Source organism: Leiobunum rupestre, chromosome 9 (genome assembly GCF_980474605.1).
Source record: "Leiobunum rupestre chromosome 9, qqLeiRupe1.1.hap1, whole genome shotgun sequence".
Classification (NCBI taxonomy): domain Eukaryota; kingdom Metazoa; phylum Arthropoda; class Arachnida; order Opiliones; family Sclerosomatidae; genus Leiobunum; species Leiobunum rupestre.
The window spans coordinates 24,740,459-24,746,379 of record NC_143392.1 but is presented as its reverse complement, the minus strand read 5'-3'; positions in this window follow the sequence as shown (position 1 = coordinate 24,746,379).

Sequence of the window (5,921 nt, the reverse complement as noted above, 5' to 3'; positions counted from 1 at the left end):
CTTGTTTGAGAAGGATAGGGATAATTAGTTAACCTTAGTTGTATTACAAAATTAATAATTATTCCCAAAGGCAATATTTTTAAATTTTAAAATATAGGTCAGGCTTAAACTATAAAATCTCAATGTAAAGGATTTTTACCAGGAGAAATCTAGAATCAAAATGTCTGGTGAATTCTATCTAAAGCCTGTAGTTTCTTTGCCCCGATCGTTAAAATTTCTCTCTCTTCGAGTAGTAAGAATGAATAATCTTTTTAAAAAACAAACTATTTGTAGAGAATTCGAAGAACGTTGTTTAAAAACTGTATTTCTAGAATCTAAAACAGTAATCGAACCATATGGTTCAAGGATCATCTTCAAGGTGAAATTTGAGATTGAAAACAAAAATATTTTGATGATTTTTTCCAAGGTCAAAAATTGGTTTTTGAAAAACATTTTGGGGTTGTTTTGGAGGGGGGGTGTTATGGCGGCCATCTTGTATTTACATGTTCGAATTTAGTTATTCTCTACAATTTTTTTGTTGATTTTTTCCAAGGTGAAAAACTGGTTTTTGGAAAAAACATTTTGGGGGTTGTTTGGGGGGGGGGGGTCATTTTTGGCGGCCATCTTGGCGGCCATCTTGGATTTACATCTTCAAATTTAGTTATTCTCTACAAATTTTTTGTTGACTTTTTCCAAGGTCAAAAACTGGTTTTGGGAAAAAAATTTGGGGGTTGTTTTGGGGGGGGGGGGGGGGGGTGTTATGGCTGCCATCTTGGCGGACATCTTGGAAAAAATGGTTTATATTTAGTTTACTACTACTTGTATACTACATGCCCCAGGTAGCAAAAACACGTGTTAAACACGAGTAATATGATAGTGCGGTACACGTGTGGAGTTCACGTGGGGAAAACGGCGAGCCTGTCACCCTCAAACACGTGTTTCAGCACGATTTGATAACGTTTTTCGCATGTGTGCATAAACCGACCGTCCACGTGTATATACACCGACCGTCCACGTGTGCATACACCGACCATCCACGAGTGCATAAACCAACCGTCCACGTGTATATTCATCAATCGCTACGTGTGTAAATACCTACCATGCACTAGTTTAAAATCGAACCATGCACGTGCTTACACACCCATTTTTACGTGTTTAAACACGAATCGTTCACGTGATCATATACTGATCGTCCACGTGTTTTAACACCGGTTATTTACGTTTAGGGCACCATTCAATACACGTGTTCGAACACATAATTTGTTCCTGAATAACACCTTTAATTGTACGTGTTCAAACACCGTAGTAACATTAAACGAACATCGAACTTCCATTCTTTAAACCTAGTAATTCTCCTACATTCATAAATGAAAATATTGCATTATTGTTAATTAAAAACACCCAAAACTTTTTCATTTTAATTTTTTTTAACATAGCCACCTAAAATTAAATATTAAATACGATTAATAAATTTCATGTCCAAAATTATTTATAAACTTTCGAATAAAACAATATTTTCAAATAATTTTTTAATGAAATGAATTTTTCAATAACAAAGCAATATGAACTAAAGTCAAAATTTTTAGGCCAGAGTTTCCAAAAGTAGAGCGGTTCCGCCCTTTTAGGGCTCATCAGTGCTGTGTAGGAACTCTGGCTATCCTTGGAAATCTACCGATATCAGTATAACTAATAAACAATCAGAGTGCCCTATAAGTGAGCAGTCCATTGCAACTTATAGTGAAATTCTTCACCAATGATTGCATGGCGGTCGCTATTCAGCAGACATCTTTTACGCTCGGGCTTCCGTTGAATTCCAACGTTAAGATATTTATATCAAAGGTTAAAAATTTCAGGCCAGATATTCCAACAGTAGACAAGAACAAGACGTACGACGGTCAGAATACACACAATCCCTCTAATGTGTTAAGTTTGTTTGAGCTATTCACAGCAACCTGCAACGCTGGTATCACAACCAAAATATATCCACGGTCACACACATATACATATTTACATTTATTTGTTACTTCTAATTATACTTTGAAAGCCTCGAAGATTCCTTCGATCAGTATCACTCTTATATTTTACTTCTGATCACACTTATTTGTTACAACTAGTCAGCCGTTGAGTGTCACACTTATTACTTCTGGTCATACGCCGAAGACTAGGTCGATCAGTGTCATACCTTCAGGCTACGGGTAAATTAACACCAAAAAAACCATCGTGAGTTAAAAACCTTTAAAACACGCGGAGATCACGTGTGAAATTACACGAACCGATTTTCGTGTAATTGAACATTAAAAAAACACCTTCAGGCCACGTGTAAATTAACACCGAAAAACCATCGTGAGTTAAAAACCTTTAAAATACGCGGAGATCACGTGTGAAATTACACGAACCGATTTTCGTGTAATTTAACATTAAAAAAACACCTTCAGGCCACGTGTAAATTAACACCGAAAAACCATCGTGAGTTAAAAAGCTTTAAGACACCAGGAGATAACGTGTTAAATTACACGAATTGTATTTCGTGAGCTATTAACCCTAAATTCTACGTTTTCTACACGTGTGTAATTTTCAAACACGTATTATCCACGAAAAATACGAAAATTCCACTATAAATACACGTGTTTTTGCTACCTGGGAAGTCAATAACTAATTTTTATATAATTTGAATTAAGGTTTTTAAATATATATCCAATATTAGATTATTATTGTCATTATACTGGATACAAATCAGAAACAGGTCTGGTTATTTCCAAAAGAGTTTTAAGACCTTTTCAGGTAGCGCAATATTGTTAATTTATTTTCCTTCAGTTGATTCAAATGCTAATTTTTCGAAACTGTCTTCAACAATAACATTGATTTCCGAGACAATAAATTTATTGCATTCTCTAACGAAAACGAGCTAAAATTAATAATATAATATCTTTTAGCAAGCCAAAGCTAAAAAACTACATACTTTACGGTCCAGGCTGCAGACTCAAGTTTCTTTTCTGACAAAGATCCCTGTAATTTTTTCATATTTATTGTTTAACTGAATTAGTTAAACACTCTTTAACTTACATTACCTTGTAAATTTAATTTATAAGGAAAAAAAGTAAATATATTTGTAATTGTTGCCTCCAGCTCGGTCTAAAGACGCCATTTTATTTTTAAAGCCCTAAAGCCCCAAAACCACCCGGTGACTATACCTCCGTTACTACTTTTTTTCTTCAAAAAACTTCATAATACTAAGAACCAATGGAAAGCGCCCTCTGTTTTTGAGCTGTTGCAGAATGATGTATCATCAAAATAACATGGGTTCAATGAGAAACGGAATATTTCCTCCTAAGGGGTTTATTATAAACTTCTGATAATACTTAATCACGCGAGCTTGGCAATATTTATCTGCATTTGTTTTAGCCAATTAGATTATCCCTTCCGAACCAGCGCGCGTCTATTTATTCCATGTAACCGTTGAAGATTTTCAAATCAATTTCATTTAAGATCCATAGGTGATTCAATAAAATACGGGACGTAATTTTTCAAAATGTTTTTTCAACCTCACTAGCTATAGTTATTGAAGACAGAAAGCACGTGCTGGAGTCCACAAAAATTTTTTGAATTTGAAGTCCACGTGCGAAACACGCGTGCCATTTAATTACTAAAAAGCTTAAGCTCGTAACGCGAAGAAAATCATTTTATACTTTTATTTTTTTATTGAATTTATTTTTTATGGAAACACCTTTTGGTTGTCGGCCAGGTTGAGGTTTGAATTTTTACGCTCAGAATTGTATTATTTCTGCCCATAAAGGTGATTTAAATTATGAAAAAAATGGTCCAGAAGACCATCCCCGAGTGCTTCGATTTTATTGGTAACTAGTTCGTTTTTTTTAAATGTTTTTTTTTAACAACACGTGGAAGACAAGAAATTTCAATTAGAAAGTTGTAAATAATACTCTGAATCTCGGTCGAAAGTGGCCTATTTTTAAATATGTCAAAAAAGGCTTATTTTCAATAAAATGCAAGAATATGCGTAATCACAAATATACCACTAAATCTTCAATAATTACTTGCAAATATTTTATGAATCATTTTAATAGTAATTTCGATAATGTTTTATATTGTTTGTTTAGATAGCAGCTTTTTCGACGTATCCTTTATTCTCTAAGTTCATTGAGAGCAGAAAATTGACAATTCACCGCAGAATTATATTATATAATTATAATAATATATAATTATTGGTTTACAAGGGCCAAGTCTTCTTGCGACTTATAGCCCTGTTTTGTTTGTTTATCCAGTTTCAAACGTAAAAAATAATACACAAAAATAGTTAACAAAATTAAATTAAATAAAAAAAACAACAAAAAAAACCAAAAACAATTCAACGTTTTAAAATGTGAAGCTGTATTTAGAAAAAGAGGAAGAGTAAATACTAAAGCAGACATTTGTTTCCCTGTTGGGGCTTATCAGGACCGGTCTACTGTTGGAATTTTGGCCTGAATTTTTATCTTTTGATTTAATCATTTGAACGTTGGATTTTGGTGTCGCTGCACGGACTGTATAGATTTGATATCAGTTATTATACTGTATTTTATACTAAGTAAATGACTACATTTAAAGATATAATACTTCAATATAAAATATTTTCATGGGTAATTCCTAATACCGGAATAATAATGTAAATATGTGGCCAAATATAAATTAAAAAATCCGCGTAGATAAATATTTATAAAAGGATTAGTTTAAAAATATAATCATCCACGTATACTATATTTTCTTGAATCTTCTAAATTTTATCTAGAACCCAAATCGTTGAACACGGATGAAAATCCAAATCTGCTTTATGATAAATTTGAATTAATGGGCGATCTTAACTTGTTCTGGTGGCTGAAAATGTTACTAAACATTATGAAATCGCACAAAGACTACAATCTTTATAAAAAAAACAACATCCTCTTTTTCTAGCTGGTCTGTTCTGTGGCTACATGTTTTTTGGTGTTATCACTGTTAAGTGTCATATTTGACTACTTAAATCAGAGAAAAAACAGGTTGAAAGCTACAATAAAAATACAATATTTTTGGGCATATTTCGTTTGTCTACTAAGCAAATGTAAGTATTTGAACCATAAATGCCGAATTAAAATTTCATCTGGCTCAACATGTCCGATTTAGCACTAACCACTACGTCCCATAGTTGGCTTAATGTAGATAAAAGAACTCTACCGAATTTTGCTGAATTGTTTGGGAATGAGTTCTTTAACATTGGAATTGTTTTCAGATATTTCCTTTTTTTAGGACAAATCGCAAAAAGGACACTTTTTTATTGGTCGAAATTGGCGTCAAATTTACGATGGTTTGCGAAAATAGCCACAAAATTCTAACCGTTCACGTATGAAATTTCTAAACAAGACCAAGGGGACGAACATTCGAGGCCACCGTGTAACCTTTGGTTTCATCTACTGCGCGTTCCTTTTGGCGAGCCTAGTAGTTCTGTACTATGCTTGTCCAGTTTGAACGAAATTCAATCCAGGAAATCGTCAAGCCTTAAATACTAAAGCCTGGTTTTCACTTGGCGGTTTTTGGGCGAAAAAGCCCGGCGTCGACGGAAAATGGGTTTTGTGTGGCGATATTCATTTCAATTTTTTTCGCTCAGTTGGGCGATTTCGCTCTTTTTCAACCAATCAAAATCATTTTCGAAAGGTGACTGTGACGTCAGAGGGGATGGTTAATTTCCTGCTTCTTGCATCCGGGACTCGGCCACGTGCTTTTCTGTGAATTTTGGAACGTGTCTTTTTTCTTGATACCCTTGTTGCCTTCTTTTCCAGTATGTTTCTTTCACACAAACCGATCTTTCATAACTCATATTTCTTCGAACACGATAGATAATGTAAAATAACATTAAATTTAAAATGCTTACATGAGCTTTAATCAATAGTTCATTATTATGATCAGATAAATCA